We start from the raw sequence: 22,850 nt of genomic DNA, 5'->3' as shown, positions 1-22,850 counted from the left end.
CCTAGTCAAAATCCTTTAAAGCTGCATCATGACTTCCTGACTGTTGTACTCAATGCCCTGACCTATGAAAGCAAACGCACCATATGATGCCTTTGCCACTCTTATCTACTTGTGTTGCCACTTTCAGAGTTGGGGACTTAGACCCCAAGATTCCTCTCTGCATCAGTGCTGTTAAGGGTCATGCCATTAATTGTAAATGTCCCCCTTAAATTTGACCTCCCAAAGTGCAATCTGGACTACAATCTCTCCTGCAATCTGGACTACACTTCTTCCCACCCTGTCTCCTGCAAAGAGTCTATCTCCTACTCCCAATTCCTCCGTTTACGCCGCATCTGCGCCCGGGATGAGGTGTTTCACACTAGGGCATCAGAGATGTCCTCATTCTTCAGGAAACGGGGCTTCCCCTCTTCCATTATAGATGAGGCTCTCACTAGGACTTCTTCTATATCCCCCAGCTCTTGCTCCCCCTCCCCCCCCCCATTCGTAACAAGGACAGAATCCCCCTCGTTCTCACCTTCCACCCCGTCAGCCAGCGTATCCAACAAATCATCCTCCAACATTTCCGTCACCTCCAACAGGACCCCACTACTGGTCACATCTTCCCATCCCCTCCCCTTTCTGCGTTCCGCAGAGACCATTCCCTCCATAACTCCCTGGTCCACTTGTTCCTTCCTACTTAAACAATCCCATCCCCGGGCACTTTCCCCTGCAACCGCAGGAGATGCAACACCTGTCCCTTTACCTCCCCCCTCAACTCCATCCAAGGACCCAAACAGTCTTTCCAGGTGAGACAGAGGTTCACCTGCACCTCCTCCAACCTCTTCTATTGTATCCGCTGCTCTAGATGTCAACTTCTTTACATCGGCGAAACCAAACGCAGGCTCGGCGATCGTTTCGCTCAACACCTTAGCTCAGTCCACCTTAACTAACCTGATCTCCTGGTGGCTGAGCACTTCAACTCCCCCTCCCACTCCCATTCTGATCTTTCTGTCATGGGCCTCCTCCAGTGCCATAGTGAGGCCCACCGGAAATTGGAGGAACAGCACCTCGTATTTCGCTTGGGCAGCTTGCAGTCCAGCGGTATGAACATTGACTTCTCCAACTTTAGATAGTTCCTCTGTTCCTCTCTTCCCCTCCCTCTTCCCAGTTCTCCCTCTACCTGTCTCCACCTATATCCTTCCTTTGTCCTTCCTTTGTCCCACCCCCTGACATCAGTCTGAAGAAGGGTATCGACCTGAAACGGCACCCATTCCTTCTCTCCTGAGATGCTGCCCGACCTGCTGAGTTACTCCAGCATTTTGTGAATAAATACCTTCGATTTGTACCAGCATCTGCAGTTATTTTCTTACACAAAGTGCAACACCTCACTTGTTCAGTTTAAATTCCATCTGCCTTTTCTCCTTCCATTTCTGCAGTTTATATATATATCCCACTGCATACTTTGACGGCCTTCCTCACAATCTGTGGACCCAGCAATCTTCAATGGTCAAAGGTACTTTTATTGTCACATGTACTGAGATACAATTAAATATTACCAGACATAATCTTAGATTCACTACAAATGTATAGGAATAGTACACCAAGACAGGTATACAAGAGTCAACAAGTTTTAGTGCCATTTTCATGTCCCGGTTGTTAGAAGTGCAGATTTCTTCACCTGGCAATAAAGGCCCGTTGTCCCGTTGGTGCTGCAGGGTCGACCTGGCTTAGCGCTGGTTTTGGTGTCCTCCACTGCTGCTCCACTCTGTACAGCTATAATTGCTTTCGGTCTGCATGTTTGGTCTCTTGGAGCAGCGCACGATCCAGCCAAGTAGGAGGCCCACTCCACTGTCGAGTTGCACTGAACTGCCCCCTGCAGCCGGTCCACTTGGCACCCCTTTGTTCCTTTTGTCTGTTGCCCCTCCTTGGATCTTAGATTTCTTCACCCTCATCTCCGGCCCTCGGGGAAGAACGGGTTAGGGCTCGACAGCTTGTCTCTTGGGGACGGCGAGTGAGCCAGGCCTGCTATTGGAGGATACACGGCACCGTGGTCTGCCATGCGGTATCTTATTGTCATCTGTAAATATATGAATTAACCCCCCTACGTTTACATCCAAGTCATTTGTAGATATCACAAACCGCACAGATCCCTGCAGAATTTTGCTGGTCACAGACAGTTGTCCTTCCAACACAACCCACTACCTAAAATCTTCCTAAAACATACTTCTATCGGTAAGGCAGTTCTCAACCCATAGGACCAAGGCACTGTAAATCCCACGCATCTTAATCTTCTGACCAGCCTACCCCAGGGGATTTTATCAAATGCCTCAGTAAAATTCATGTAGACAACATCCACTGCCCTATCATCGATAACCTTCGTCACCACCTGAAAATCTCAATCAAGTTAGTAAGACATGATCTGCTGTGTACAAAGCCATGCTGACAGTCCCTATCCTGAAGAATCCTCCCCAATAGCTTCCGTACCACTAATGCGGGAATCACCAGCCTACAATTTGCTTGATTCTGTCTACTACCTTTCTTAAATAAAAAACAACATTAGCTACTCTCCAGTGTTCTGGGACATTGCCTGTGGCTAGAAATTAACGTGTTGATTATTATTCAAAAAAATATGCTGTGACTAATTATTATCAAGAGTACAGATAGTGCTGGTATAACATGTATTTCCATAACTCTAATTGGATACAATGCAATTGATGAATTAGGGAACATTCTGTATAATGCTGGCCAAATTACTTTTAGTGCAATTTAAATCATAAACTGGAGAACCACTTAAAAGTTACTGGAGAAATTGACGAGCAGGAAAAAAGCTGTCTGGGTGGGGGTGAAAAAACTGTTTCCACTTAAAGGGCCTGTCCCAGTTACGTGATTTTTAAGGTGACTGCCGGCGACTGTCAAAGTCGTAGTAGATTGCCAAAGTTTTTTTTTCTACCCTACGACAATGTCTACGACAATGACCACGACAATGTCTACGACAACCTACCACCTAGGCGACGGCAAGCTGCCGACAACTGGCGACCCAGTCTTCGCGACCTCGGATGTCCACTACGATAGGGACTACGACAACCGACGTCAACCTACACTTACTACAACTCCGAACTAGGCAGCGTATCATGGCAGAATGACATTATCTGAAGACCAGCAGCAAACAGCCCACTCCACAAGCAGAGGTCCACCACTCCAGGAAGAGAGCCCCCAAAAGACCACAACCAAGCCCCTTTTCAGTGCCTACCACACCCTCCCAAAGGAGTTTATTTTTCGATGAAGTGCATTGGTTGTGTTGGTTTTGTTTCAATGATCGAAATAAATGAAAAGAGTTCGCCTTTCAATGCAGTGAATTGCTTGTCTTTGTGTTTGTCTCATTGATCTAAATAAATGAAAAGTTCTCTTTTAAATGCAGTGCATTGCCTGTGTCAGTATTTATTTCATTGGTCAAAATAAATGAAACTAGAATATTTGAAAGAGATGCCATGAGAAAGTACTTAGAAATGCAATAACTTCATACTCCAATTTTTTTTTAAAGTGTCCAAAATCTGCGTTATTCAAACAAACTATATTCCTATGAAAGGTGGATAACTACATGCAAAAATCTTTTTTTTTAAATTAAACTTCAAACAATTACAAAATATACCTTAAAAGTGGTCTTATACCTAAATATACCTAAATATACCTAAAAACCTTGCTGTCGCTATGGTCAGGTGTCCGCCCCCTTTTGACAGCATCGCGGTCTCCGCCCCCATTCCACAGCTGACTGTATCAGCTGAACTTCTGTGGACGGTTTTTGACAGTTCCTGTCGCAGCTTGTCTTCTCCTGACCCCGTTACCTGTCGCCGGTTGAAGTTGGTTGTCGCCAATGAAATTCATCCGTCCTCGGTACCGGCGACAACCTACCATACCTGGCCACAACCTGCAACAGCGCCCGCGACAAGCTACGATCATTGGCGTCAAGCCAGCTGTCGCCGAAATATTTTGAACAGAATCAATTTTCTGCTACGACTCATTGAAGACTTCTCACGATCATGCCCGCGACACACCGGCGAACGTGCGGCGACATCCTAGTCGCCGGCAGTCGCCTTAATGGCCTAACTGGGACAGGCCCCTTTACTTCCTCACAGTAATCAGACACAATTGTTTCTTAAGAATGCAGCTGCTTCAACCACAGGTCTCCATTGAAATGAACAAGTAATCACTTCTATAGAGGTTAGTGCAATAATGACACTGTATTAAACCATGTAACAAACAGCCTTCAGTATTTTTAGCTTGCAGTAACAAAAATAAACTGGAACCCTAGAGCAGGACAACATGAAAACAGGCCCTTTGATCCAGCCAGTACATGCTGACCGAGACATACAGGACCAGTCCCATTTGGCTGCATTTGGCCCATAGACATCTAAATTCTTCCTGTTCATTTTTCAGTACAAATGCCTTTTAAAGGTTCTGATTTTTATCTACTTCTATAGCTTTCCTGACAATTCATTTCAGGTATGGTCTCTCCCCAGAGTGGGAAAGAAAGTGACCCCTGAGGTCCTTAAACCTCTTCCATCTTAAGTGTACTGTATGCCCTTTAGCCTTGGAATTCTCTACTCAGGGAAAAGACTGAGCATTCACTTTATCCATTCCCCTCATTTAAACTTTCCCTCCGCTGCTCTGCTCTGCCGTGTCTCCTCGCTGGAAACTCACTAGTTCAGCTGTTCTCGTAGTCATCTTTTAAGCTACCTCACTGTTGTTCTACTCCTTGTAGCTATTTAAAGAGAACTTTATTCCTGAAAATCCTGCAGGGAAAATAACATTGTTATTGCAAATCTGAAACTCAATTCCCCTTTACCTAATTGTCACAATTGTTTTATATAACACTCTTAAGAATGCAGCTATTGTTATAGCAGAACTGTTTCTTATCATCATAAATATTTAGCTCATGCTCTGGATATTGAGTAGCTTGTGTACCTCCATGCACCACTCGAACCCATTTTGAAATTGGAGAAGTCCACCATTTCTGCATTGTTCAATCCTTGGAAGCAGAGGATCAGCTTTGCCAACATTTGCTAAATCAGGACTTTTCATCTTGTTTCAATTTCAACATTATTTCCGCAAATTGCCATTTTTGTTTGGCTTTGTAATTGTTCCTTTAAAATGACTGGGAGTGATATTATCTTTGTGTATCTTCCAGCCCCACTCCAAGTAACTCAAGAAGTTCCCCATTCACCTTTTCTTTTGATGATCTCATCTGGACTGAGTTTTTATATATTGTGTAGCACTTTGTAATTCTTTAATTTTAAAGAACAAACATACTTGATCAACTTGCACTGTCTGTGAATCCAGTTCCTGGATGACTTTATAATACAGTGTGACCTGTCCAGATATTTCCATGAGCACTTGGCAATTTTTTTCAGTATTCCCCTAATTATATCTGAGCCCTTTTTTTTATGGTTCAGGAGCTATTGTGTAGAGTGTTTTAATCGTTAAATACACGTCCTAGACAAAAACACTCTGTAAGAATAATCTGCCGTGTTATCCATGCATGGATTGCATAAATTTTCTGATTTTTAAACAAAAATATGCATAATGAAACTCAGTTCTGTGGATAATTGCCCATACCTACTGGCATCTTCACTGGTCCACGTGAAATTAGTATTTTTTGAGAAAAGAGAAAAATGATAGACTTATTTACGAACTAAGTGGAATTTCACAAAATCCCAAACCACTGGTAGTAAATTTGCAGTCCAATCATTTTCAGCTCTATTTTAAGCCTTTCATTAACAGGAATCTAGTGTTGCCCAGCAGGAAAGCAAATGGATGTGTTCAAAATTCAGTTGAGCAACCTGACTTGGATGTGTGGCCAGACTTGGAATCGGGAATGTGATAAGAACATGGTTGGAAATCTGGCTAGTATTAGGATTGCTTTCGGAAATCTGGAGCCAAGGTTGGCAACATCATGGGGAAAGTGGTTAGATGCATAACTAAGGCAGAATGTGGAGCACAGTGGGTTCATGGGCTGGAGTTGTTGGTCGATAATTTGGTTTGGTGTGGTGGGTCTTATTACTGTGCCTTTTAATTATGTGTTTGTAGAAATTATCTGCCCTTTTCTGATGGGTCAAACTGCCATGTTCACTACATGTAAAAGCTTTCTTCTGAAATGCTAAATTTCAGTGGAACCATTTTTTCCTATTATTAACACTAATTAAAATGAGATTTACATTATTCAATTCACTTACAGCTTTTTGTTCCTGCATATCGTTCACCAATGCATTGCCCAATTTAAAAAAAAACTCAGATTAAATTAAGATGAGGTTAAAGATTTAAAGGTGACTGAGGTAGTTTTTTTTTTTGCAATGAGGGTGGTGAGTGTATGAATGAGCTGCCAGAGGTGGTGGTGAAGGCCGTTACAAAAAGACATTTGGACAGGTTCATGGATAGGAAAGATTTAGAGACCTGGGCTACATGCATTGAAATTGGACGAACTCAGGAGTTCACCTTGGTTTGCATTGGTGAGTTGGGTTGAAAGACCTATTTCCGTGCTGAATAACTCTAATTCTATGATTGAGTTCTTAATCTGTAGATCAGTAGCAAGATGGTGCAGTTATCCTATTTGACCACTTCCAGTCCTTGTCAGTCTTTACTTTTTCAAGGTTTCAAGGTCAGTTTATTGTCACATGTACCAGTTAAGGTACGGTGAAATTTGAGTTACTTTAAGAGGTGAAGATTGAACAGACTTTAAGCATTAAGTCTGATACTTTTTCCTTTTGTAAATTATTCATAAGGGCGGCACGGTAGCGCAGCGGTAGAGTTGCTGCTTTACAGCGAATGCAGCGCCGGAGACTCAGGTTCGATCCTGACTACGGGTGCTGCACTGTAAGGAGTTTGTACGTTCTCCCCGTGACCTGCGTGGGTTTTCTCCGAGATCTTCGGTTTCCTCCCACACTCCAAAGACGTACAGGTATGTAGGTTAATTGGCTGGGTAAATGTAAAAATTGTCCCTAGTGGGTGTAGGATAGTGTTAATGTACGGGGATCGCTGGGCGGCACGGACTTGGTGGGCCGAAAAGGCCTGTTTCCGGCTGTATATATATGATATGATGATATATTGCTCAATGCATTGAATTCTATGTTTAAATCTAATTATGTTAATTGAGAGGACTCTTTGGGATAAGATATGTTTGCATTTGGAAGGAAATTGACCAATTGACAATGAGCATAGTTTTGTGTGGATCAGACAAACTTGATTGGGTCTTTAGGCGGCAGAGGTGACAGGTGATGAGGGTGGGACAGTGGATGTTCTCAACGGATCCAGCAAAATATAGATCAGTTACAAAATTGGATGGAGAGATGGCAGATGGAGTTTCATCTGGGCAAGTGTATGGTATGGGCGTTGCACTTTGGGAGGTCGAATTTAAGGGGAAGGTGTACAGTTAATGGCAGGACACTGGGATTTTGGGGTCTAAGTCCATGGCTCCCTGAAAGTAGCAAAACATGTAGATGGAGTGCTGAAGAAGGTGTGTGGTGTACATGCCTTCATTAGTCATGGAATTGAGTGTGAGTCAGGAAGTGTGTCAGGGTGCAGAAAAGATGCTGCCTGGATTTTTGGATAATAGCTATTAGAAGACGTTAGACCAATTTGGATTATTTTCTCTGGAGCATCGGAAGCTGAAGGGAGGCCTGTTAGTAGTTTATAAAATGATGAGTGGCATAGATAAGGTAAGAAAATAACTGCAGATGCTGGTACAAATCGAAGGTATTTATTCACAAAATGCTGGAGTAACTCAGCAGGTCAGCAGGTCAGGCAGCATCTCAGGAGAGAAGGAATGGGTGACGTTTCGGGTCGAGACCCTTCTTCAGTCTTCAGCCTGAAGAAGGGTCTCGACCTGAAACGTCACCCATTCCTTCTCTCCTGAGATGCTGCCTGACCTGCTGAGTTACTCCAGCATTGTGTGAATAAATACCTTCGAGTGGCATAGATAAGGTACACAGTCAGAATGTATTCCCCATGGTGGAAATATCAAAGACTAGCAGGAAAAAATTAAGATGAGAAGGGCGAAGTTTAAAGGAGATGTGGGAGGCAAGTATTTTGAATGGTAGGTGCTGCCAATAGTGATAGCGGAAGTAGATTTGATCGAGGCGTTTAGATAGACGCATACATATGTAGGGACTGGAGTAATTATGGATCACTCGCATGCAGATGAGAATAGTTTAGATTGGCATCCTGTTTGGCACAGACATCATGGAAGGAGGGGCCTGTTCCTGTGCTGCAGTGTTCAATGTGCTACGCATGTACATGGATAAATTATTGAATGTTCGATAAATATGCTGCAGCTCTGAGCAAATCACCAAATTAATGAAAATCATAAAGTTGTCGTTTTGATTGCTAATCAACATATTGATTGACTTGCTACAAGGAAGTTATTTTTGACATTCAAAGGAGAAATTATATTTTGTAGTGGAACATTGTTGATGATTATTGCCACTTTTTGATGTTTTAGCTGAGAGTGGTGATAATACTTTTGGCACAAAAAGGGGGATTTTAAATTCTACTGCAGAAAAGAATCATTGAACCAGTTAGCATTTCAGTTTGAAGAACTTTGACAGAATTTTTAGTTTTATTTTAAATTTCTGACATCTGCAATTTTTATTCTGAAGAATCTTTAGTATTCAGCAAACAAAAAGCCTATCAAGAAAACTAAAACGTGTATGGATTATTTGAGAAATATGTTTGACTGACTATCACCATTTAATTGTTTCTGGATCACAAATGGGATTACATAGAACTTGTGTAAACAGATGATCGATGGTCGGTATGGACGGTGGGCTGAAAGGGCCTTTTTCCATGCTGCATCTACCTCTTAATCTTAATACACTTGCTGCAAATCAAATGTGCATATCCCAACTTATTCCAGTAATGAACAATTTTGCCTTTTCTCCCCATTTTCTGCTGTCCTGCAGTTGCTGTTGTATCCAGTTATTGCATATTTTAATCTTGAATCATGTATAGTAATCCTGAATTTCAAAGTATCATGATAAATGTTTGATATCCCTTTGTCAGAGGGAGCATTCGCAATCCAATTGCAAATGCCTTTCGAGCAATTTGCCCCTCCTTCATAAACCAATAGATTTGCACTCTGCATTCTCATTGTAAAATATGTCTTTTATGCTCTTTCGTTGATTCATTCCAACCACACCATTTTACTTTTGGTGTGGATCAGTTCTGTAAAGCACTAGAATAAAATTAAGTAACTTGACACCAAGTGCAGTTTGGATATTCCTTCATCTAATCCTGCAAAAAAGATACTTAGTTTGACAGTGCAGATGGGTTATAATTCAACGTGACAGAAATTTCCTTTGGCAAAACAAAACATTAATTTCCCCTGTGGAGTACTGTTTCACAAAGTGCAAAAGCAAAATGGCATGGATGCTGGAAACATTCAACAGGTCAGGCATCTTCAAGGTGTATTAATTTTGACTTTAAATTGTACCAAACTTTAATGATAAAATGATATTCATGTCTTTGAATAACTAAGAAGCCGCATTATTTTGAAAGTAATTTGGATATTTTTACGGGAAGACAGATTCGACATTATTTGTTCCTCACTGGCGCAAGCAAAACTTTTGACCATTTTTAACCTATAAATTATAATACTTATCTGAAATGAATTTTAAGAGTTAATATTTTTCTCTTCAAGAAATTACATCTAATTTAACTTTATTTTTTCTAAATATAATTGTTTAAAAGCGCATCAAGTCTTCGGTGCGATGCATAAGCGCACTATTTTTCTTGTGTTATGGTTTAATGATCATAATTAACATACTGAAGTTGAATCCTTTTATTTGACCCATAAATATGTTTCCAGATATTTGAATGTTCCATGACTCCTCCGCATTACAGTCATGCATACTTTTATTCATGGTTCTCCCACTCATTAAACCTCAGATATATCGAAATGTTGTGAGGCAAAAATGTGCTTGTATTGCAATTCAAAACTTTGTAATCGTGAACAATAACATAATCCTTTAATATAATATATGCTTTCATGCAGTTCTCTTAGCATCTGAGAAGTGCCAGGAGCTTCAGTTCAAAATAACAGATGAGAAGCTGATTTTCTAGAAACTTTGCCAGATACTCCAGACTTCTGAAGTTTCAAGTATATTCATAAAGTTGGCTTATTTAGATTTAATGTACACCAATTGCCTGAGTTTGCTTCAATATCCTTTTTTCTTTTATTGTTTTGCTGAATTAAAATGGAAAGAAAATAGTCATTTGAGCATTTATTGATTGACAATTGAGCATCAATTAATGTTAAATTGTTTGTCAGTATCTGGTAATAGATTATATAAATCTGAGATTTTCAAGCAGTTGTCATAATAACAAATCATGAACAAAAATTACAGTTTTAATGCCACTGAAATGTGAATTTGTAGAAGTTAACCCTATAATTGAGATGCCTACATATAATTTGACTGATGAGTGCATTTTAGAATGAGGCCTTGCTTAAATTCAGACTGCAGAATAGCAGACGATGTGGCTTTCAGCATCTGCCATAATTTAATTTAATTCCCCTTCCCATTCCCATACTGACTTTTCTGTGCTGGCCACCTCCATTGCCAGAATGAGGCCACATGTAAATCTAAGGAAAAGCTCCTCGTATTCCGCTTGGCGAGCTTGCAACCCGACAGAAGGAACATTGAATTCTCCAAATTTAGCTAACACCCAATCCTTTATTTCCCCCGTCTCTTTCCTGTGTCCCACCTGGGTGTGCACCATTTCTCCCACTATGCAGCCCCTCTTTCTCTCTCTCTCTCTCTCTCTCTCTCTCTCTCTCTCTCTCTCTCTCTCTCTCTCTCTCTCTCTCTCTCTCTCTCCCCACCCCTCCCCAAATTTCCCCTTCCACTTATATCCTTTCCTCTGGCTTCACAATTCACTCCTCTTCTCTCCCTTTCTGACACTCTTTAATCTCCTTTTCATCCCTATTCTTTGTCTATTCATCTGCCAATCAAAAATCAATCTCGCCTACATCCACCAGTCACTTACCAGGCTTTGTCCTGCCCCCTATCTCTTTTCCAGCTTTCTCTCTTCTCCACCCCACTGCAGACAATCAGAAGAAGAGTCCCAGCCTAAAACATCACCAATCCACATCTTGCAGAGATGATGCCTGACCTACCCACAGAGTTACTCCAGCACTTGGTTTTTTTAAAAACAAATTCTTCTTTGGGCAGTCCCTTGAAATTGAGGAGCATAGAAAAATATCCAGACACGAGAACTACAAATGCTGGTTTACAAACAGCACGTCATTTTCCGCTAAGGTACCTTGCAGCCCAACAATAAGAACATTAAATTCTCCAATTTTAGGTAACAACCCATACCACCCTACCTCACCCACTCCTTTTTATCTCCCTCTTTCCTTTGGATATGCTGCCATTTCTCCCTTGTGGAAGGTTGTTTTGGATTGGGACTCGTGGTGGATTGGTGGTAGGCCCATTACTGTTTATCATCTATATCAAGGATTTATCAAAAACAAAGCATGCTTAGTAAGTTTACAGATAACACTTAAATCAGTGGTATCATAGACAGTAAAAATGGTCATCAAGAATTATAGTGGAATCATAATCAAGAATGGCAAATGGAGTTTAATTCAGATAAGTGTGTGTTGCAAGTCAAACCAGTGCAGGACCTCCTCAGTGAACGGTAGTGCCTTGCGGAATGTTTTAAATCCTGATGATGAAACTTAAGTATTCATTGCACTCCCTCAGTCGCAAGTGCGCCCTTCCCGTAGTATTAAGTCCAATCCTGCACACAATATTACAGAGGTGGCCACATCAAGACCCTTTATAATTGAGCAATATGTCTCTACACTTGTATTTAAATCCTTTTACAATGGACAACATACCATTGCTGCCTAACTTGCATGCAAAGTAGATAAACCTGCATGTTAACCTTCAGCACTTCACGTGATAGTGCAGCAATCGTCTCTAGGTCCCTTTGAATGCCAGCTCCTTTCATTCTCTACATTTTTTAAAAAAGCACTCCTGTACTATTTTCCAAAGAGGATGACGCACCTTTTGCACATATTCCAACGGTCACATTCTCATCTATTATAATAGGCTGTTAGATCTCCGGAAGCTTCTCTGAATCATCTGTACAGTTCACATTTCCACCTTGTTTAGTATTGTGATCTTATCCATATCACCAATATAGATTGTGAATAGCTGGGCCCCATCACCAATCTCTGAAACACCCCAAATGTCATAACACCCCCCCCCCCCCCTCCCCAAAATGGACCTGCTGATTCCTGCTGTTCTGGCCATTAATGAAACATCAATTTGTGTGCTTAAATTTTGTTTAACCATTTTTTTGGTGGAATCTGATCAAATAATTTCAGAAAGTCCAAGTACTCCACGTAAGATGGTTTTCCATAATCCGTTAGTTACAACCCAGTAAATTGCAACAAAATAGTCAAACATGATTTCCCTTTCATAAATCAGTTTTCTCTGCCCAGTGCTCCTATTTTGTAGGTACTCCTGCACGGCTTCCTGATTAAATTATTCTAGCATTTCACTCCTGGTGTCAGGTTTAATGGATCTACAGTTTCCTGTGTTCTTTTCCTTCATTTATTAACTGATGGGATTTCACTTAATGCTAAAAACTGGTCTTGTATCTGAGTTAAAGAAAACAACTCCTCTCCATTCTTTACCCATCAGCAGATTTGCCCAGTTTATCATTGACGATTGCTGCACTATCACATGGAAGCTTTATCAAAATCTGGAACTGTAGTCACTGTTTTCTTTTCTGAAACTATATTGAATTTGATCTTATGATTGCTGTTTGCTAAATGTTTACTCATTAGCACATTATATTTGTACATAGATATATGTATATAGATATATATAAATATATGTATATGATCTATATAGGTGTGCATTTGTGTGTGCGCGTGTATATATAGATGTATATACACATACTGATCCTTTTTTCTCTTGTTTATTATCTTGTTTACAGTGTACTAGGTTTACATATTCTGTTGTGCTGCTGCAAGTAAGAATTTCATTGTTCACTCTGGGACATATATGACAATAAAACACTCTTGACTCTCTCTTGACTCTAAATGCAATTCAGCCTCAATTGCTGAGGATCCCCCACCATCCAGCCCATGCCCTCTTCCCGCTACTACTGTCGGGCTGGAGATGCAGAAGCCTAAAGTCCCACACCACCAGATTCAGGATCAGCTACTTTCTTACAACCATCACATTCTCGAACTGACCAGCACAACTCGAATTCTATCTCAGCAATAAACTATACAGACCACCTCTTGCACTGACATGGACTTGTTTCTAATTGTATATTTACACTAATATCTTATTTGTTTTGGGCAGTCCCTCTACACTGACTTGCTTCTGTGTGTTGTCTGAGTCTGTGCCCATGTTGTTGCTGTAAGCAAGCTTTCATTATTCCTGTATCTCATCGTATTTGTGCATATTGACAATAAACTTGTCTTGACTGATGTTTCAAAAAACAATTCAGATAGTCAATTCTGTGCTCCTTCCCCATAACACTGCTTATTTTGTATCAACTAGCAATGCTCCAATTTCCATTTGAAGGCAACAATTGAATGTATATCTACCATGCAATCAGGTTAAGCATTTTAAATCTTAATTGTTCCATACAATAGTTTGTTCCCTGCAGTCACTTCCTGCTCTTTAACCAATGATCTTTAAATCACAGCAAATTTCTGTTTTGTGGGTAATCGTTACATAAAGAACAAAAATCTCTTTTTTTTTCAACCCAATCTCAATCACCCAATAAGTGAATTTCTATGTGGTCCCATGCACTCTTTCTGTTGAATAAATTGGTATTTTTATCTTTCAATTATTCATCATATAAATGGAAGGAATATTTATGGGCTCCAATATCTAAATTATTGGCATGTTTTCAGGCACGATGCTTGGAACAGAGATTCCAAAATTTGGTGAAGTACAACTATTTTTGCCTTCAGATAAATGGGTATTTTAAAAATTCACGCTAAGATTTGAGGAATCAGATGTGGGTCTGCAATGAACTATTTCTACATTATACGTTTGAGTGTAGAAGGCGACAATCCAAATACTGCTATTAAATCTGGATCCTGTAGCCAATCATTGTCATTTATGCTGAACCTCACATGGTAGCAGTCGTCATTTTTTTTAACTCTTTCAATCACATAAGATGTTAAATCTGCTTTCATTATTTTGATTGAATTAATACTTAATCTAGACTGACAAATCTGTTTTTATATTTAAATTTGAGGAAAAGCTAAGGAAATAGTTGATCTAAAATGATGCTTTACCATTGTCGTTCTTGTGCCATCATAATATGAGTTGAGCACAATTTTTTACATAGCAATAAGATGCAAGCTGCATTGATCATTTGATTACTGGTGCATATTTATTCGTATTTTTTCATCTAAAATGAAAGTTTAAATCAAATAGTATGCATGCTGCATATCTGGAAATATCTCTTTATGCAGCTGATGCTTTGACACTGGTATCAAATTAACAAAATTCATTTTGCCTGAGCATAGAAACATAGAAAATCGGCACAGGAGTAGGCCATTCGGCCCTTCGAGCCAGCACCGCTATTCAATTTGATCATGCAAAATCAGTACCCCTTTCTGGCCTTTTCTCCATATCCCTTGATTCCCTTAGCCCTAAGAGCTAAATCTAACTCTCTCTTGAAACCATCCAGTGAATTGGCCTCCACTGCCTTCTGTGGCAGAGAATTCCATAGATTCACAACACTCTAGGTGGAAAGTTTTTTCCTCATCTCAATCCTAAATGGCCTACCCCATATTCTTAAACTGTGACCCCTGGTTTTGGACTCTCCAATATCGGGAACATTTTTCCTGCATCTAGCCAGCCCAATCCTCTTAAGAATTTTATATGTTTCTACAAGATCCCCTCTCATTCTTCTAAATTCCGGCAAATACAACTCCAGTTGATGTGTTCTTTCATCATACGTCAGTCCCGCCATCCTGGGAATTAACCTGGTGAACTAAGCTGCACTCCCTCAATAGTAATAATGTCCTTCCTCAAATTAGGAGTCCAAAATTGCACACAATACTCCAGGTGCAGTCTCACCAGGGCCCTGCACAACGGCAATAGGACCTCCTTGCTCCTAAACTCAAATTCTCTCTTAATGAAGGCCAACATATCATTGGCTTTCTTCACTGCCTGCTGAACCTGCATACTTACTTTCAGTGACTGATGTACAAGCACACCCAGGTCTTGTTGCACCTTCCATTCTCCTAATCTGACACCATTCAGATAATCTGCCTTCCTGTTCTTGCCACCACAGTAGGTAACCTCACTTTTATCCACATTATATTGCATCTGCCATGCTTCTGCCCACTCACCCAAACTATCTAAGTCACCCTGCAGCCTCATTGCATCCTCTTCGCAGCTCACACTGCCACCCAGCTTTGTGTCATCCGCAAACTTAGAGATGTTACATTTAATTCCCTCGTCTAAATCGTTAATATATATTGTAAACAACTGGGGTCTCAGCACTGAGCCTTGTGGCATCCCACTAGTCACTGCCTGCCATTCTGGAAAGGACCTGTTAATTCGTACTCTTTGCTTTCTGTCTGCCAACCAGTTCTCTTTCCATGTCAGTACCCTACCCCCAATACCATGTACCCTAATTTTGCACACTAATCTCTTGTGTGGGATCTTGTCAAAGGCTTTTTGAAAAGTCCAGATACACCACATCGACTGGCTCTCCCTTATCCATTCTACTTGTTACATCAAAAAATTCTAAAAGATTAGTCAAGCTTGATTTATGAACAATTTATGGAGTTCATCCATGCAGTCTTTAAATCTTCGCCATTGCATTTCCACTGTCAACCCTTTAAATATAATTTGCCAGTCAATCCTAGCCAATTCCCGTCTCAGACCTTCGAAGTCTCCTTTTTTTCAAGTTCAGGACCCTAATCTCTGAATTAACCGTGTCACTCTCCATCCTAATGTAGAATTCCACCATATTATTGTCACTGTTGCCAAAGGGGCCTTACACAACAAGATCGCTAACCAATCCTTTCTCATTGCACAATACCCAGTCGAGGATGGCCTTCCCTCTGGTCAGTTCCTATAGATATTGGTTTAAAAACCCATCCTGTATATATTCCAGGAAATCCTCCTTAACACTATTACCAATTTGGTTGGCCCGATCTGTATGTTGATTAAAGTCACCCATGATAACCGCTGTACCTTTGCTACACACATCACTAATTTCCTGCTTGATGCTATCCCCAACCTCCCTACTGCTGTTTGGTGGTCTGTAAACCACTCCAACAAGCATTTTCTGGCTGTTTCGCAGTTCTTCCCATATCTATTCTACAGCATCTAAGCTAATGTCTCTCCTTGCTATTGCATTAATCTATTTTTTTTAACCAGCAATGCCACCCCACCTCGTCTTCCTTTCTGTCTATCCTTCCTGAATATTGAAAATCCCTGCATGTTTAGCTCCCAGCCTTGGCCACCCTGGAGCCATGTCTCCGTAATTCCAACTATATCATATCCCTAAACTACTAACTGCGCATTCAATTCATCCACCTTATTTGGAATGCTCCTCGCACAAGGCACAAAGCTTTCAGGTTTGTTTTTCTTACTTTTTGCTTCTGTCCTCCTTTTATGGCCCTCTATCTCCTTGCATTGGGTCCCATCCCTCTGCCCTGTTAGTTCCTGTTAGCTGCACGGATATGCGTCCACGTTATTGACTCCAACCCCCCCCACCCCCCCCACTTTTTAATTTAAACCCACGGGTGTAGCACTAGTAAACCTACCTGCCAGAATGTCGGTCCCCTCCCAATTAAGGTGCAACCCATCCCTTTTGTACAGGTCATCATCCCTGCCCCAGAAGAGATTCCAGTGACCTCGAAATCTAAATCCCTGCCCCCTGCACCAACTTTTCAGCCACACATTCAAATCCCTATCTCCCTATTCCTCCCCTCACTTGCACGAGATACTGGAAGCAACCCAGAGATAAACACCCCAAAAGTCCTGATTTTCAGCCTCCTATCTAGTTCTCTATATACTAATGTTGCAGAACCTCCCTCCTCTTACCCACGTAATTTGTGCCGACATGCACAACTACTTCTGGCTGTTCACCCTTTCTCTCGAGGATGTTCTTAAGTCGGTCCAAGACATCCAGGACCCTGGCACCAGGGACGCAGCACACCTTCCTTGAGTCTGGCCTGTTGCCACAGAATCTCCTGTCCGCACCTCTGACAATGGAGTCACCCGCCACCGCGGTACTGCCTGGCGTCGGTCACGCCGGTCAAGTCTCAGCGCTAGGATTCGAGTCACAGACCTGTCTGCTGCTCGGACTGGAAGAGCTGTCTGACCCGACAGCTCCCAAGAGGGTGTACCTGTTTTCAGGAGGTACTTCCACCAAGGTCTCCTGCACTCACTTCATCCCTTTTCTTTCTGTCTCTACCAGTCGCACCTCCTGCACGCTTGGAGTGACAAACTGACTGGAGGTCCTGTCCAGGAAGCTTTCGCCGTCCTGGATGGACTGCAGGTCATCAAGCTGCTGCCCCAGTTCCCTAACTCTGTCCTTGAGGAGCTGCATCTGGGCACCAGCGGTGCCCCTGACTTCCCACATCCTGCAACAGATGCACTGTATACGCATTCCTGCCCTCAAGTTTAAATAATTAATTTAAACACAACTGATAATAATATAATAATATATTCCTTTATTCGTCCCACACGGGAAATTTACAGTATTACAGTAGCAAAGTGGATAGCAAGAAATCATTCATTATAAATAAATTTAAAATAAATAAATAAATAAATAAAGTGTTTCCTCATTGCCTCAGCCTCCTTGCGGAAGACTCTTGAGCCACAGACTCGCACTTTACCTCACCAAAGCACTTCTCCTCAACCAGGCCGCTCCCCATCACATGCTGACAGCAGTCTCAACATATTGCAGCCCCAGAAATTTCAAAACATTTAACTAGATTTTATTTGTAAGTGTTCTTTGCACTTCTGACCTTATAATTTCTTAAATAGCTCCATGCCAATATTTTAATTATGCAGGTAGGCTTCTATGATAGTGATATGAGCTTGCTATGTGGAAATAATTGAAATGCCTTTCAGATATTTTCAGAAATTGGAAGTAAATTGTTTCATATTTATAGTAGTTTTGTTATTTTACACTATCCCAATTAATAAACATGCAATAAACAAAATGCTTCAGTTTTAGTTATTAAATGAAACACTAGTGCAGCAATAGGATTTTGGTGGCGTATACAGAATGTATTTCATTTTTGAATTGTTTGATATTCACGTCGGGGGCTGACGGTATGGTCATAAAGTATATCCTGCCAATTTTGGGTTAAACTGATCTATCAGTGATGGAAATGTGGAAGATATTTGAGTAACGAATTAAGAGTAGATTAAAAGAAAAAAAAAGTTATAGCTTTTAGTTTAGAGATACAGCGTGGAAACGGGCCCTTCGGCCCACTGAGTCCACACCGACCAGCGATCCCTGCACATGAACATTACCCAACACACACTCGGGGCAATTTTAAAATATATATTTATACCAAGCCAATTAACCTACAAAGCTGTATGTATTTGGAGTGTTGGAGGAAACCAAAGATCTTGAAGAAAACCCATGCGTCACGGGGAGAACATACAAACTCCATGCATACACCACCCGTAGCCAGGATCAAACCTGGGTCTCTGGTGCTGTAAGGCAGTAGCTCTACTACCTCGCCGTCATGCCACCCAGTGCCAGACCCAATGCTTTGGCTGTTAAGTTTATAAAACTTAGACTACCATAGTGCATTCAATTTGGTTCCACATTCTTGTATATTGACACTTAAATGTATGATGGCTATAAATCGATTACCATCTGGAGAAGAAAAGGTTTGGGTGGTGTTTTGAGAGTTGACCCTTCGTAAGAGTTTTGAAGGATGAGGGGCAATCTCATTGAAACCTACCAAATAATGGAAGGCTTAGATAGAGTGGATGTGGAGAGGGTGTTTCCAGTGGTGGGAGAGTCTCGGACTGGAGGGCACAGTCTCAAAATAAAAGGACGTATCTTTAGAAATGGAGATGAGGAGGAATTTATTTAGTCAGAGTTTAGTCCATCGCCAATAGTCTGGAAAATTTGCTAATCCAGCACCACCCAGGTCCTAAACGTGCTGCATCATTGGTGTTTCACTGTATTTTGTATTTTCTTGTTGGTGTCTATTGTAGATACTGCAATGCAATGGTCAGTATCTTTCGGGGGAAAATATTACTTTAGAATTGAATGTATTACTAATTAGCATTAGTAAAGTTTCATGTATTGCTTTTCACAAATTGCAGATAAACTACAACCCCCTTTGTAAATGCACATTGTTGCTTCTGGGTGATTTGTTCTTGAGTGTGAATGCCTGAACATGCAAATCTCATGAACAAGTTGGTTGTTTCTGAGTTTCATAGTCTATGAATATATTGCAGCACTTGACCAGGTACAAAGAATAACAAATGTATTCCTCCTCCAGTTAAGTATTGATGATCTTGTGCAGAAAACTAGTTGAGATGTATTGCTGAAGGGAATTGTCAAAACCACACAGTTAATGAATTATGTATGTATCCCATAGCACAAAGAAATTCACACCGTACTTTTCACTTCCCCATGACAATAGATTAATAGATCATCAGATACGCCATTTGAATTGACAATGGAAAAGTAGTTTCTTTCATTTGCATCCTCGCAATTTATTTTGGAAAACATTCAGACATCTCTCTTGTAATTTTAATCAACAGTAACAGCATTGAGAGGGAATAGGATTTTTTTTTGAGTAGTGGAAATCATACCTGAAAACATTTTGCACCTTTCTCCTAGAATCCGAATTAACTGTGGTGCATTTTTGTTAATATACCAGATTTCTCAAAAATAGTTTTTATTTTTAAATGCACAAACTTAAAAACTAAAAAATGAAATCAAATGAAAATGGAGTGAGAAATAATATTTATGATTTGTACTTTTGCCCAAGAATTCAGTTCACTCTGACTTTTGATATTCTGAAAAATATGGAGTAATAACTTTTCCAATTGAAACCTTGTTCAAACAGGTGCATTTCTCATTGAGATTCTACTGGGGATGACAGCAAGGGCATACTATTCGAATGATCTATGTTTTACTACTGAGATACCCAACAATTTAGATTTAGATTTAGAGATACAGCGCGGAAACAGGCCCTTCAGCCCACCGAGTCCGCGCCGCCCAGCGATCCCCGCACATTAACACTATCCTACACACACGAGGGACAATTTTTACATATTACCCAGTCAATTAACCTACATACCTGTATGTCTTTGGAGTGTGGGAGGAAACCGAAGATCTCGGTGAAAACCCACGCAGGTCACGGGGAGAACGTACAAACTCCGTACCGACGGCGCCCGTAGTCAGGATCGAACCTGAGTCTTCGGCGCTGCATTCGCTGTAAGGCAGCAACTCTACCGCTGCGCCACCGTGCCATATCCTAATGTACAATGTCTATGCCGCATTACAGTAAAGATAATAGATTACAGCAACTTTGATTTTATCTTCTGCCCATTAGAAATTTCATACACAAAGTTACTTTCTTACAATTTTGTAAACACTATTTTAGTTTTTGTTAAATACTCACTTGGTTCATGGTCCTGCTGCCTTAACATTTTTAAAAAACGATTTTTCCAATAGAATTTGTCTTTCCACATTCAAGGCCATGAGGGTAGGAGGGATTCTTAGATTTAGACCCAGCAGTGATGAATGGACGGCATTATATTTCCAAGGCAATTTCCAGGTGGCGGTATTCCCATGCTTTTGCTGCCCTTGTCCTTCCAGCTGGTAGAGATCGTGATCAGAAGGCGCTGTCGAAGGAGTCTTAGTGAGTTGCAGTAGTACATCCTAAACTGCTGCTGCTGTGGATCGTTGGTGCAGTGAATGAATGGGCGTGGATGGGCTGACTATCAAGCGGGTTGCTATGTCCCAGTATCTAGCTTGATTAGAATTGCAGCGTATATGAACAACTTTTTGTTCCTATTTTAGTTTTTTTTTATTGTTTAAAGACAATTTGTTGTGTCAAAATGGACCATAGTTGCAATAAAAACCTTTTTCCTCTGGTCTTACCTCTAATTAGTATTTTAACCAAATAAAGCATTTTAAGTCATTCTATCTTTCTTTTCTGCAATCATTCAATCAGTTTAAAATATGTTATTGTCGATAAATTGAAGCTGAAATTGTATCTTGCTTAGTCTGATGAACCAAGTAAAATTTGAAGCACAAACTCCCCTAATCTTCTGATCCCCAATGTGTTATGGTAAAATGGAAAATGCATGACTTAATGTTCTGGATCATATGAAAGGCTTATTTGCAATACAACCAAACCTTCATATTGCCTATATTACAGAAAGTTATCTTGTCATTAACCTCACAGCATATTGTGGAAACTGACAGTGCATAAATTGTGGCAATATTTTCTTCATGAAAAACATAAACTATGTTTAAAGGGCACACCACTGGAGCAAAGTACTTCAGTGGATCCTGGGGGTCAAGTAAGATATTACAGAAATGCATGCATATCTTTGTTTTTGCCGATTAAATGAATGAGTTTGTAAATTGTAATTGACAAAGATTCTTAAATGTAAACAATGGGTAGACCTCAAGGGAGCATTGATTCTATGATTTTAGGGCCTGGTGGTGATTTATGCAGACTAAATTAAAGCAGATTAAATTTAATGGTGAAATGTGATACATTTTGGTTGAGAAATATCAACTTTCTAAATTGTAATTAAACTTAGCAGATACCTGACATTGAATGTGCACTTGAAGTATGTTCAAAGATGTGAAATTCTTGTTTTGAAATATAAAGTACAAAAACAGAGAGCAAAACAAAGCTACTAAGATATTTGTGACATCGGCTAAAAATAAAACATGTTAATAACATTATGAATGCAAAAAAGTTGTGCTGCAAAATAAACGAGCGCACATAAAAAATGATCTTTAGGTAATAAGGGATAAGAGAATTCGGTTATTCGGCCCATCAAGTCTACTCTGCCATTCAATCATGGCTGATCTATCTCTCCCTCCTAGCCCCATTCTCCTGCCTTCTCCCCATAACCTCTGACACCTGTGCTAATCAAGAATCTGTCTATCTCTGCATTTAAAATATCCACTGACGGCCTCCACAGCCTTCTGTGGCACAGAATTCCACAGATTCACCTTCCTCTGATTAAAGAAATTTCTCCTCGTCTCCTTCCTAAAAGAAAGTCCTTTAATTCTGAGACTATGACCTCCCGTCCTAGATTCTCCCACTAGTGGAAAGGTTCTCTCCACATCCACTCTATCTAAGCCTTTCACTATTCTGTATGTTTCACTGAGGTCCCCCCTCATTCTTCTAAACTCCAGCAAGTACAAGCCCAGTGCCGACGAACGCTCATCATAGGTTAACCTACACATTCCTGGGATCATTCTTGTCAAACTCAACTGGACCCGCTGCAGAGCCAGCACATCCTCAGATATGGTCCATCTTGTGAATGTTGTTGCAATTTATTTTGGGTTATGTAGGTTGGAAGTTAAATATTCCAGGATATATGAAGAGACAAAATAGCAAAGGAGTAGATTAGCCATGATAATAGAGATTAATAAGACGACAAGGAAGAGAATTTGAAGATGTAAAATGTAGATGTGTACAAAATCATGAGAGGAATTGATTGGGTAGCTGCATTCTCTTGCCCAGAGTAGGGGAATTGATAGGGTTACCAACTGTCCTGTATTAGCTTGGACATCCCAAATTTTGGGCTAAATTGGGTTGTCCCGTACGGGGCATCCCTTGTCCTGTATTTAAGTCCTACCAGCAG

General features: G+C 40.7%; 1 protein-coding gene across 5 annotated transcripts in view; it reads left to right on the top strand.

Annotated features, from left to right (window-relative positions):
- mbd5 (methyl-CpG binding domain protein 5) overlaps positions 1-22,850 on the top strand; it is a 172,522-nt gene that overhangs the window by 40,064 nt on the left and 109,608 nt on the right. The window lies entirely within an intron of this gene.

This window comes from Rhinoraja longicauda, chromosome 8, assembly GCF_053455715.1.
Source record: "Rhinoraja longicauda isolate Sanriku21f chromosome 8, sRhiLon1.1, whole genome shotgun sequence".
Taxonomy (NCBI): Eukaryota; Metazoa; Chordata; class Chondrichthyes; order Rajiformes; family Arhynchobatidae; genus Rhinoraja; species Rhinoraja longicauda.
The sequence above is the reverse complement of the archived record's forward strand: the minus strand, read 5'-3'. Positions and strand labels throughout refer to the sequence as shown.